Below are 14,557 nucleotides of genomic sequence, written 5' to 3'. Positions count from 1 at the left end.
ATCTTACCTAACCTCACGTAACCTAACCTACCAATACGAGCTGCAGTATGTAACCAGCAGGGGCACGAAGCTAGAGTACAGAGAATTAGGGTAAACTATTTTGTCCTCGAGGGATATTGTGCATGAGGAGATATTGTCATGGCACCCCAAGACTCACTGCAGGACACATGATGATTAGGCAAATATGGACTTCCACGGTTGTGGAATGTCACAGGGGAAAAGAAACTGAATAAGTCGCCAGTTGCCACTGGGAGGAAAAGAATTTATTGAATATATCTCCACTACTTATGGGAGGAAAAGGAAAGTCGCCATTGACATGAGGGCTACTGACTTAAGAAATAAAAGCATTAAGTTTTGCTTTCTTTCGGCTTACATTGCCAATTCTCCTAAAGCGAGAAATTTATAAACCTTCTCTTCAAACAGTACACAACAGAGATAATTACTTACGAATGTTGAATTAATGGTACTGTTGGCCTCTGAGAGAAAGAGTCCTTACCTCTGACAATAATAATAATAATAACACAAAACAGATTCTTGCCTTTGCAAACTCCCTAGCTCGAACAAACGGTTTTATTATGAATTAAAATGAAAGAACTGGCTTAACTACCGGTCGTGATTAATATCAAGGAAAGTTAGTGCAAACTGAAAGCAAGAAAATTAAAATAAACACTTTGGAAAAATGAAACACAACTACAACATTTAATCGAGCTCAAAGAGAAAAGCTGTAAATTTATTAATTATACCAAGGTAAACTCTTACATTACAACAGTCTCAAAGTTGGTAAATTCAGAATCTCAAGCAAGTAAATTCACTCACTCACTCAGTCAAGCTAGCTAATGGCCTACTCTTAAACCTGTTAAGTGCAGAAAGAAAAACGGTTAACTGGAGACATGGAGTCACGGGGATGTAGACTGGAGTTGCCACTAACACGCCATCAGATGAAGGGCAATCTTTGATGATCCTACTGTCTGCTCCTCCGTCTTTATGTCCACCTCCCTCTGGGCTGTTCAGCACGAACTACTAACTACCCCGAGTAGACAGGCATGGCGTCCCAAAGTGGGGCCCACAGCTCAAGAGACACGACGGTGTAATCTCTGGGAATCCTCGCACATCCTGGCACACGCCAAGCCCCCGCGGGTTTCCCTTCCACATTAACCAAGTTTCTCACAGATGCCCTGTGGCTTTGTGGGAAGGATGAAGAGCTCTCTCTCAATGGTTAGAGACGCGGGGTGAACGATATATCCACAGTAAATTCGCTCAGTGATACACCAGTTTTTGTGTATATAAAAAGTCCCTCCTGATACAATGGCGAATGTTTTGAGAATCGGTTACAGTCGGAATGCTGTCGAGGGGAGGGTTAGCTGAGTTTATTGCACTGTGCTTTTCACTAGAGTTCGTGAGTTCCCATAACAATACAATGTCACGAAATGGCATATCACAATCTCGTGAATCTGTGACATTACACCCCATCAAAGTGAAATTTTTCTCTGAAAAATTTTACAGTAGGAAATATATACATCCTAACTCAGTCACACAATTCACACTAACGTGTGCTATATGAGAAAGTCACTGTCATCAACTACGTAAAAACTTTTATATACGTCAATGGAAGCAAGATTCTATAAGGGAAAAACTCCATGACAACGGTGAACACTCCTGTACTCAGGTCAAAGTGAGGGAAAGTTTGCTACGTTTACTTTAACACAACTAATTGTTATGTTGCATGGTGTATGTAATACATGGTGTAGGTGTGACAGTTGTAGTGTAACCGTACCTACGTGTAAAACTGTACGATACAAAATGGTAGCAATATGCTGAGAAGAGGGTGGAGAAGAGAAGGTGGCAACGCTCAAGTGGGAATGGTGAACTTGGTGACGACTAACACGACAGCACTGCTACACCCGCCAGCTGCACCTACATAGCAGAACTGCTCTGTCCAACACTGTACCTGATAAATCATTAAAGGTGGTGCATCAATAGCGTCAATGTGACAGTTACAATCTATATCAAATTACTATTACCCTATCCCATTAGTCAATATATATGCTACTGAAGGTACGCCCTAGCTGAAAAATTCAGGCACTAGCCAAAGCTTTGCGCACGTGAGCTTGTAATTAAATTGTTATTGGGTAAATTATTCACCAGGAAACGTGCTAGTCGTTGGGTTACTAAACCTCTTAGAATAGCTAGTAGTTTCCTGGTTAAACCCTACATCTCTATTAATCGGAGAAGAGGTGTTCCCTGGTTAATGCATAGACACAGTGTGGATATGAGAGGTAAGGTCCAGAGCCTTGACTGGGCTTTCAAGTGAGACAGCAGTCAATCAGGCACCAGCTCCTTCTCTCATCTGCAAGACCATGCTTCAGTTCAGCTGATCCACCCCATGCAGCATCGACCCCTGGTACATTAAAAAGGTCCTAATGAGTGCCCGTTAACGAACAGGGTCCCCAGTGACCAACAGCCAATCACAGATCAAAAGTGAGAGTAATGACTGTTAACTCAGGGCTAACAGTGCATATATTCCTACTCTAGAAACAAACTTTCATCCCTTTTCTGTTCAGCTCTCTAATGCAAGAGTTAACCGTTACTCCCAGTCCTTCATTTATGCAACAAGTCAACTCCAGAACTGTCTTCATCTGTCTGTATTTCCTACTATCTATGATCTCCAGGCTTTCAAACGCAGTGTATGCAGACATCTCGAAATGAACGGATCTTGATTTTGGCTCTCTGTTGTATTGTTTTTGTTTTTTACATGCAAGGAATGGTTTGCAGGCTCCTGACCTTTGGTTCCTTCTTCCTTGCATTTAAAAAAAAAAAAAAATCCATGACCTGTCATTGTCACCCTGTCCTAATGCCAAAGGTCTTTTGATTTTGATGAAAGGATGAAATGGGAGATGAGTATTGCAGTGGGCTTGCACAATGAGTGGATTTGGTGTGATGGTGAGGGTGCGCAGTCCTTTCCAACAAGTGACTTGGGCCTTCTCAACTTATCATGATGGCATGAAGATTCACGATGACCATCTACTGAGCAGAGTTGCAGGAGTCTGACGGAAGCTGTATCTGTCGAGCCCCGCTTTCCGTGGGATTCCATTCACGGATTTTTCGTTCGGGGTTTACTCCCGTAGCCTTAACCCATCCAAGGGCAATCCACAAGACAGTGGGCTTGGGAACACTAAGTTTGACCCCTCACTGATGGCCCCTCCAGAATGGATAACCCTGTCCTGCTGAGTGCGGGGGGATCTCCCCCCACCAGTGCCACCACCCACGTTAGTATGGCTAGCCAGGTTTATAGGGCATCCAAGCACTCCACCAGAACAAGGTGGCTCCCATGGGGTACACACACACACACACACACACACACACACACACACACACACACACACGTGGACTAAAATATAATACCAACACTTGCGTCGCGAGCGTGGGTGTAATACTGGGGGAGATACATACACACGAATAATAATGGTATACACACTTGAAGTAAGGTAGTATAGTTGTGCATTTTTCAGTGTTTTAAGGCGTTTTGTGACGAAACCACCTTCACCCTCGTCTTCCACATACTCCTCACCTTAGACCCACCCACACCACAAGCACTGCTTCTGCTTGGAAGTGTTTGCAAGCACTTAGGAAATGCCTGTGACAGATAGCTTAAAGATGAACCTGGAAAAGTGTTATAAAAATTTTAACCGACAAAGCCCGACAACGACTTACCGAGAAATGGAACGTGGAGGTCGCAGAATTTTCACTTCTCAAAAATTAGGTTCGTAATTTGAAACTACTTTAATGATCCTCGTGAAGTTGACAGGCAAAGAGTTATTATAACAAAAACTCCTACCGAAGCTGAAAATAAATTTGTCCTCGACAGTAATTAAAATAAAGTCCAGACTGAAGGGGTTTGTTTGTTTGTTTGTTTAAAGATTCCCTGCACCTGTAGTGCAGGCCGGGCCATACATTAGCCCGGTCAGTGGGGCATGGGCTGGTTGAATAAGAGTAAGTGGGGAGGACAGGACCTGGGGACTGCCCAGCACACACGTCCCGTCTCCTGGCTGGCTTTGTGGTGTGTGTGACTGAAGGGGTTTGTGATATTGTTTTTAATGCCAACAGACTGGGGACTTGCTTCTTGTTCTGAATAAAATGCTCTGGTTGTGTTGCCAGTCAAGTAATATATTTATCACTGTTGAACTGCTTGGTCCCGCGATGATCATTTTTACCTCGGTAATCATTTTAAGTTCTGAATTTATAGCCTTTCTGTTATGATAGTCTTCTCACAAAAAAAAAAAAAAAAAAAAAGGTTTCCTGCATTTATATTTATTAATTTTTCTGTGAAACAAAATTGCATTCTTGCACAGTTTTGCGACTGTCATAACAAGGTTGTCTATCATAATTCTACTATTTTTGTTCTCATCATCTTCATTCCCTCTCAGTGTTAGTAATCTAGTTCAGTACTCATAGCAGTACCTGTTCCCGTACTGTACCGATTTACCGTTTGGCCATTTGGAGAGGATGGAGGGTGAAAGACTGACGAAGAGAGTGTATGTGAGTGAGGTGGAGGGGGGAAGAGGGAGGGGGAGGCCTAGGATGAGATGGAGGGATGGGGTGGAGAGGTATATGAGAGAGGGGGGTGTGAGTTGGGAGCAGGGCAGTGAAATGGCGGGGGACAGGGCGACTTGGAGGCGATTTGTTTGTGGCCACCCCAAACGGGATTGAGGCGTCTGGCAATAGATAGATAGATAGATAGTTTGTTACTGTATGTAGGTTTTAAATCTTCCACCATTTCGAATTTCCCTCCTTTCACCATCACATGTAACTAAGCCTCACCTTCTCTCTGAACATGTTACGTTTATACTTATATAAACATTATGATTCTGAAACAGTCAACAAAAATTCCTTTCATAACTACTAATCAATACAGCATCATATGCATACATCGTTTTAAAAATATTTCACCTCTCATTGTTTGTCATCCGTTTCACTCCCATCTCCCCATAAACTCTGTTCTGACCACTTGCAGAACCCCATCCGCATAATACACATTGTATTCATCCCACATCCTCATCTAAATTCAGTACTGATACTGAGACACCTACTCAGATATCCATTTATTATTACACATGCTTCACTATCAGTATAATTATAAATTCTGTACAACATGCAAAGGATTGTTTTGATTACTACTACCAGATATCAGCCTGATAACTGTCATATACAATACCAGACCCGTTTCTGTTGTTGTCTGGCTGAGAAGACCCGTCAACAGCAGGCAAACAACAATCACTGCAGGGCCATCACGAGCAATGAACTGATGCTTCTACACTGAGGCCCCGGGAAGAGTGTGGTGGATTGGTTCCTGGATGGGCACCTCACTTATCTCTCAGCCCAGTAAACAGGGACACCATCGCAGACTCATTATTATCCCATTATTTGGTTATATAGTTACCACCCAGCATTGTAAATGGTTTTCTGAGTTACATGAAATCATTGGTCTTGTCACTCACTGTAGAGCCACCTAGTGTGGAAGGACAAGTAATAAAATGTAACAGGAAGAAAGGGAGGATAGGGAAAGAGAGGACAGTAGACACAGAAAAAGAATGATGAGTGTGCAGGGAGAAATACCTTATGCAACAGTATATCAAGCGGGTATATGGTGGTCGCCCTTAAATGCCGTAAATACGGTATTTGTCAGACCGGCAAGGGCCGTAAATACTGTGCAGTACTTGCCATACATTCTTTACTGTTTTATGCCAACCTTTAATCCACACTTCCCCTTCCACTTCTGACACCGCCCTGTCCATCACTTATAGAAATCTGGTGACTTTATATCTCAGTGTTTCTGTTCTTTCGTATAAATTACCAATCTGTGTGTGTGTGTGTGTGTGTGTGTGTGTGTGTGTGTGTGTGTGTGTTCGTACACTCTGTTGATTAAGTGATCCCCAGCCCCAAAACACACGGTTCACCGCACCGTGAGAACTCGGCGAAGTTGCCGGCGTAAGTGGACATGTAATTGTTCTTTTTATGAGGGGGAGATCTGGAGAAAGCACATGACAGAGTAGATAGGAAGGCATTGTTGAAGGTACTGAGAGCAAACGGACCTATAGTTAGACTAGTGAAGGCACTACGGCTCTTTAATGACGAAGCAGTAGCTGCAGCAGCAGGTGTGAGAGTCGATGGTGCAGTGATGGACAGAGCTGTGAAAGTGCCGTGTCGCCTAGGATATTATATATTCTTATTCGGCGGCCACTGCTGGAGGAGGACGACTCTACACAATGGACCCGTTTTAACAGGGTAGTTTCCTGTGTCTGGTTAAGGAAAAGCTATCATCTTTCTCCCTGTCCCCAGAAATGGGGATGATGTACTACTGAAGAGGGGCTACTTCTACCTACATTCTACCTGTTTAACAAGCAGAGGAACCACAACACTAACTCCACAATGCAGCCAAATCAAAGAGAATTTAAGCATAATATGTAGCAACAAGTAAAAAAATGTGAGGTTGGGTGGTTATGAGTAGAAGACGCAATGTCTGACAAAGAAGTGTGTCAGCATATGTGAAACAAAAAATAAACGTTATTTTACTTAGCAGCAAAGTGGTGGTAACAGAAAGGGACACATGGACGGATTGCGATATTGGGATAATTGGCTTGAACTTAGATAAGGCAGGGATATTAAAGTATTTGCTTTATGAAATGAAAAAAAAAGGATGCAGTATGAAAGAGACATATTGGGTGCTTTGAGAGCAGTAACGGCAGAAGTAAGAAGATGATGAATGATAACATACTAATTCCAGCCATGAAGTACAGCATCGAAGTGTGGACGATCCTTGAGCTTGACAAACAGAAGGTGGTAGCAACTGAAACAAGTTACATTAATGGTGCCTGTTGAAAGACTTGAGAGACCTGGTAGGTGAAGGTGCCTACTATTCACTCACTCAGCAAGCAGTAGTACAGTACTACACTCAGGTGTCTTTACAATGAGTAACATGCCAAATGGTTTCCAGCATTGTAAAAAAAAAAAAAAATCGTGATTACAGTAAGTGTCAAACACATAAGCCAATAATGGACATCTGGTGATCAAGTTGGTTAAGGCACTTACCCATATATGTCGAAGACAGACGGTGGGAGTGGCTCATTGCAGACATAACATCACACAAGGGAAAGAGGCTGATCATTTGCCTTAAATGTATGTAGCCTGTGCCTTTCTGCTCCTGGTGGGGCAATAAAGACTGGATTATGCATGGCAGATTAAAAGACTTGAAGAAACAAGAAGATGCATGACCGGATCAGCATGGTATGAGGTGTGAAGGTTAATGCAAGTGGAAATATAAATGAAAATACGTTGACAAAACTTGAGCCTTATTTATGAGATAGGAACGAGTCTTTTTGGTTACAAGTCAAATCAGCCCTTAGACATGACTACACTTGGACATGAGCCAAACTGAAATGAGATTAAGTATCTTTGTTAGGTAGTAGGCCGGCTCTGAGCCAGTTCGTCCTATCCACCGACTCGTCAGCTCGTACAGTCTTATATAAGCCATCTTACCGCTGGTACCATTCTGAAACACGGACGAAGCACTGTAATATATGGGGCGCCCTGTAATCATAAGTGCAAATATTGTCCATGATATATATTACGACTCGAAATTGCACACATTGTCACATATTGGATTGTATATTTGTTGAGGCAATATATTAATCGAATCATGTGAATCATTTTCACAACCATCGAGACCAGGTGTGCGATACTTTTTCTGGCTGTCTGTACGGACGCAGCTCTCCTCTATCCCAAAAGTTACCTCCATCCATTACCTCTTACCTCCACAACGCCTCCAAACCTCCACAACGTCTCCAACTACAGACCAGGGCATGTTTTCTCGTCGGTTAAGGAAGCTCCCTAACACCTCTTCCTATGCAATTTATTTTGCTTTTACATCTTGCCGTCCTCACTTGTGTTCCTTAAATCATTCTAACATCACCATACTCTACATAAATAACGTACAAAAGGGATATTAGCCAACCGTATCCAAAAATAAGTCAGTAAAGAAAAGGTGTTACGGAGCTTCCTTAACCGCCCAGAATACAAGCCCAAGAGACACTTACAATGGGGAGAAGAAGGATAGTTTAGTATTATGATCTTTAATTAAAAGTTTTATGCGCTATAATCGGAGTTACGATTGGTTGAACACAGGCAACTTAAAATATATACCGGTATATATATATATATATATATATATATATATATATATATATATATATATATATATATATATATATATATATATATATATATATATATATATATATTTTAACGGATACCCATGCACCTCAACATATTTCTTCACAGACCCTACTCACAAAATCATACCCTAATACATCCAGCTCACAACACCATATCTCCTCTCACACAATCCACATCACCGATCTGTCTCTCATCTCACTCACACCAAAATATCTCCCCACACCGCACTCACATCTTAATACCTCCCCACACCCCACTCACACCGCCATATCTCCCTACACCGCACTTACACAATATCTCCCCACACCCCATTCACACCGCCATATCTCCCTACACCGCACTTACACCATATCTTCCCACATCTCACTCTCACCATATCTCCCCACACCTCTCTCACACAAGGTCTCCACACCGCACTCACACCATATCTCCTTACACCCCACTCACACCATATCTCACTACATCCCACTCACACCATATCTCCTTACACCCCACTCACACCATAACTCCCGACTCCCCACTCACACCATATCTTCCTACACCCCACTCACACCATATCTCCATATCCCACTCACAGGATATCTCCATACCCCGCTCACACCATATCTCCCTACACCCCACTCACACCATATCTCCCTACACCCCACTCACACCATATCTCCCTACACCCCACTCACACCATATCTTCCTACACCCCACTCACACCATATCTCCCTACACCCCACTCACACCATATCTCCCTACATCCCACTCACACCATATCTCCCCTCACTCCACTCATATCACCATATTCTCCCACACCCCCACTTACATTACCATATTCCTCCACACCTTGACCCACATCACAATGTTCCCTCACACCCGACTCACATCACCATATTCTCCCGCACCCACCACTCACATTACCATATTCCTCCACACCTCGACTCACATCACAATGTTCCCTCACATCCCACTCACATCACCAATCCTTCAATACACTTCTCTTTTATCACTGGATCTCCCCATACCCCACTACAACATCATATCACTTCAACTTCACTCACATCACCATATCCCTCTAACGTCTGTCTCTGTTAATTTTATTAGTCTCTTGTCTGACGCCACATTACTTGAATGCTGACCTAGACAAAAACACCAGATGATTCTCTCTGTACTCAGTCTTGATCCTTCCCCCACAATGCACTTGCTTCCCAAACATACTGTCGCACATATCTTCCCACCTTATTTTCGGCCTTCCCCTCTTCCTTCTCCCAACCACTTCACTCCCGTCTCATATTCAGTTCCTTCGTACTCATTTCCCTCCCCTCGTCCACTCTCCTGTTAAGCTGCTCGTTATTACAAATTCCTGCTCACACTCTTGTACCTGATAATTCCCACGCTCATTTGTTGCCTTTCCTCCCTGGCACTTCTCGTCGTCAGGTGCACTTATTGTCTCCACGGTTTACTCTTTTAAGTTCACTCCTCATTTTCGATGACGCTTCTTCTGCCCATCTTTCTTTACAAATTTCTCATAAATTTTATTTCCTGCTCTCCATCCCATTCATAAAATTCCTTCACCCCTCAAGTGCTAGTCCAGCGTTATATCATTATTCCGACTTATCCATAAATTTCAGTTTTTCTTCGGTACCTTCGCCTTTCTGACTTAAAAGTATCCTTCTGTCTACTTGCATCCTCCAGTAGTTATGCTCCTTTCTCTAGTGTGCCGTATTTCTTCGCTATTTTTTTTTCCTACCTGTTTTTTGTGCACTATTCCTTCGTCTACCCAGTGCTTTTCCTTCCTTCCTTAATTATTCCCTTCTTTTCCATCACATCCCAACTTTCTTCAAAATATTCTTTCCTTCTGGTTCATATATATCCCTCCATCCACCCAATGCTCTTCCCACTTGTCCGCCTTAGATCCCTTTTTCGACATTTCTTCACCATTATCTCTCCCACTTACGTCCATCCTGTCCTGTTTTCAACCTCTCTCCTAATATTTTATTGTTCCCGTATTAGTTTCGTCTTTTTCTGCATTTCTTCATATCTTCCCTTGCCACCCAGCTTCGTTTTTACTTCCATTTCATTGTATCCTTCCTCTCACCAGGTTACATTCCCCATTCCTCCATTATTTCCTTATTTATCCACCAGTTACCATTTCCTACTTTTTACTGTCGTCCACCTACCCCAGTCTCTATTACTTTCTTGTATTTCCTTTCCTTCTCCGCATTTCTTCACCTCTTTGCTTCCTGCCAACTTAATATTTCTCCTCATTCCATCCACTTTTATTCCCTCTCTCCATCACCATTACCACCCTTTTCCAGCATTTTCTCTCTCCCACTTCATAATCATTCCTTTGTCCACTCAGCTCCAGTTCTTTCCTTCCAGTATTTTCATTCTTTTAGTTTTTCCTGCCTACTTAAGTTTCTGAGTTCCTTCCTCCCTTTTGATTGTCCAGATCACCCTTGCCTCTCCTTTATTTCCTCCCTTTTCCATCCTCTGCCGTTTGTAGTTTCTACTTTCTTTCTCTCTTACCTTCGTCCCTCCTTCTCTTGAGTCCCATGTTTCTTTACTGTTCCTTCCTTTTCAGTATTTCTTCACCATTTACCTTTTTTCCCCACCAAGCCCTTCCATCCGTTCCCCATTCACAGATTTTTCTACATAATCGTCACCCACTAATACCAGTGCACCAGTTCTGTATGAGACAGCTCTAGCATGTACTCAATATGGATGGTGGGTGTTAGCGCCGAAGTGGTGACATGTGGAGATGTAGGAGGAGTACTGGGACTTGGGAATAGGCCCTGAAGCCTTTGCCCAGAGTCGGAGAAGTAAAAAAAAAAAAAAAATGCCCCACTTTCTTTTCCTAGAGTTTTACTTTACTTTCTACTACATTTATTCTCCCTTCCGTCTTTTAGCATATTCCATTACCTCTCCCCTTATTGTTCACTTTGCAATGTACCCCCTCATCACCCAGCTGTGTCCCTTTTCCTCCATTATTCCATTTCTTTTCGCATTTCACCCACACTTTCTTTACTCCTTCCCACCTGTGACATTATATTTTTTCGTAGCTTCACCCTTACTCTTCCATTATGCCCTTCCTTTTCCATCCTCTTTCATTTTTTTTTTTCACAAGTTTTTCTTTCCACCCTTCCTCGTTCTTCCTCCTTTTCACGCCTTTACTCCTCCACTATTTGTTCTTCCTCCCTTTTCAAATCATCCCTCTTCATCCACCTAATTATATTCCTTCACCATTATTTCCTCCCCATCTGCATTTCTTTCCCACTTCTTTCTTTAAACCAGTTCTCCTTCTCTCTTGTCCTATCATACCTCTCCATCCACTTATTATTCCTTCACCTCTGTTTTTCACACTTTTTCCGCATTTCTTTCCCACTTTCTTTACTGCGTGACGTCACTGCCACACCGCCCAGCAGTAAACAATGCCGCTCGTCGCAGTGCCGCGCCACAATGGGGCAATATCGCCTGATTTACCTGCGTCCCGCCTTTCTAAATACCCAAATACGTGCGCGCCAGGGTTTAAATGCGTACCCCAGAGAGCGTATTACGAGCGTCGGTGTATTACGAGGCGTATTATGAGTATATTACGCCGCTTTATGGCCATTCACAAACGACACGTGGCTTGAGAGTTTTGCCCCGACCTGAGGTTACTGTCGCTATTTAAGCCTCGTGAAAGCAGGCAAAAATTTATATTAAGGGTATCGTTATGAAGAGGGACTAGGAGGGGAACAAGGGCAGAGCAACATGTGAAATTCTGTATATAGCGTGAGTCATGGCGTCAGGGGCTGCGTTTCACGTGCTTATGTGAGTATATTATCATCATAATATCATCCATAACTTTTTCATCAACTATCGCATGGGGTGGGAGGAAACCAAAAACAATAACAGGAAAGCATAAGGACAACCAACAGTGCCAAGTGAAGTGGACCATGCATCGGTTCTTTAATTTGTCAGACCTTCAGGATTTTTGGTAAGGGCAAAGCAACGTATGAAATTACTTAAGTTATTTACGTCTTGACGCTGACTCGTCTTATTGTGTACAGGAGGGTAGGTCATGAGTACGGTTTTTTTTTTTTTTTTTTTTTTAATATTCTTTTTCTGATTCAGACTTTACCAACTCCCTGTTATATATAACTTTCAGTGGCTTGATTTTACCGTGGTCACAAACTAAAACTTCAGAATGCGGGCTTTAAAATTTCGCATAGTTCTCTATAATAAAATAAAACAAATGGTTGGTAATAGCAAGATTAATAAATCACATCAGGATAATGTGGGTTCTTGTGGACATACATTAACTTGCCCACGGTCGCATCTGCTTACACATTTTATTCCAAACAGAGACAGACAATTTTGTTCAGCTGAAACGTGCAAGTTTTAATACTAGTTTCAATTATTGTTCTTATGGTAACTTCTTCCGATGTATTTTATTCGAGTTAACTCCATATGACGTTATTCACCAGAGACCAAGTGCACCAGAGTAAGGACACATTACTCCACACATGTGTATTTCAGTTTAAGAAACATCTTTCGTAGTGAAGAGGATGATAAATGTCATCTATTAGTTTTCATTTTGGTGTAATATTTTGCCATCGCTAATTTTGTTGAACCCAGACATATTTAATTCTTCCCAGGACCCGCTTTCAGTATTGGAATTGAGATTAGGGCCTTAAACCTCCACTTCTATTTCATTTACATTAATTGATCACTGATACACCATGTGTTAATGGGGAATGACGAATATGGGTTTACCTCTTAGTTACCCAATCCAGTTGCTATGCACGTGCGTGCTGAAAACATTTCTGTTACACTGGATATGTTTGTGAAAAATAACCGTATTAGCGTGTACTTACTGACACTGACTGCGTTCCTGTCTGTGGATCTGTGTTTGTTCGAGTTTAATATCCGTGTTGTAAAATACGTTGTGTTAATTTTGTACTTCAGTAAGGATTTGTATGTAGTGTTATGTGCATCTCTGAGTTTGTATTTTATGAAGAAAAAAAATCACCTGAATTTCGATCCCATCTAAATGAAACTCAGTGTTGTTAGCACCAAATTCAAGAACCGTTTATTTCGAGTTTCATTTAAAAGACTGCACTGAATGCAAAATAGTGTGAATAGTTCTGTTCAGCTTTGCATGTATTGTTTTCTGTAGGACTGCGTGCAGTGTTGCTTGGGTAAGGCGGGTGGTGGGTGGGTTGTGAGTCATCACATATTCATGGATGCAAAACAAGAGAGTGGGGGAGCAGAGGTAAGCAGCGGGATGGGAACACTGGCCCCCCATACAGTAACAGTCAGGGGGGAAAGGGCGCTTACAGACCCACCTCCCATATATAAACATTCGTTTTCTCCCCCTTCTCACCATACTGAATCCGTGGCCTGTGTGTGGGGGGAGCTGGGTACAGAACGTGGGGTACTGTCACTGGGAATGAAGTTGGATAAAATTCGAAGAAATAAATGTCAAGTGAGAGATAGCGACAGAGAGAGAGAGAGAGAGAGAGAGAGAGAGAGAGAGAGAGAGAGAGAGACGAACACTGTAAAAAGTGAATGTGGGAAAAATGTATTTTAACGAATACAAAAGTTAGAACAATAACCCTAGAACTACAGGAATGGGACTAGAAAGACGACGAAAAAGGATGTGTAAAGTTGTAAACCTATCTGTATACCTAGGCTGCTTCCCCCAAGGAAAGGGAGGTAGCCGAGACAGGATGACACACTCCAATTTACTCATCCACTCAAACACAAGAAAAAATAAAAAAATTGTCTGAACTAGAACTCCGTAATTCAGTCACTAGTTTACACCTGTTTCTCACAGTGACCTTAGCCCAGTTGGGGAGATTTGGATTTTTCTTCTATTAGTAATGGCCCATGCCAGGACACATAACCAGGGCCCTTCAGATTCCCTGCGCAGTCTCCGGTTCTCCTGGAATCGTTGCGAGACTCTGAGGAGGGAATGATAATAATAGACTACCATCAAAAACAAATATCCTCCTATTTAATAGGTGCAGTCTAGTAAACGGAGAGGACATAACTGTGTCATAGTTTACTACACACGACATATCCTGACAGTGTTGAGTTCTGGTATGTTACAGCCTCAGAGGCCACTGGTGGTACACTTTATACTATCTTAGGATCACAGGCTCGGGTAAATGACCGTGTCTGTTATTGACTTCGGACATTAGGTGACGATTCATCCTCAGGCTTTTATTTCACGCAACGCACCTTTATTAACAGCTTGTATGTACCTAATGCACAGCGTCAATATTGTTATTGTTGTTGTTGTTACAGGTTCATCTAAAATGTAAACCCGGCAAACTGCAGGTTGACTTTGCCTTCC

Source organism: Coenobita brevimanus, chromosome 27 (genome assembly GCF_032717465.1).
Source record: "Coenobita brevimanus isolate Jiangsu-jjx chromosome 27, ASM3271746v2, whole genome shotgun sequence".
Classification (NCBI taxonomy): Eukaryota; Metazoa; Arthropoda; class Malacostraca; order Decapoda; family Coenobitidae; genus Coenobita; species Coenobita brevimanus.
This window is presented reverse-complemented; position numbering follows the sequence as displayed.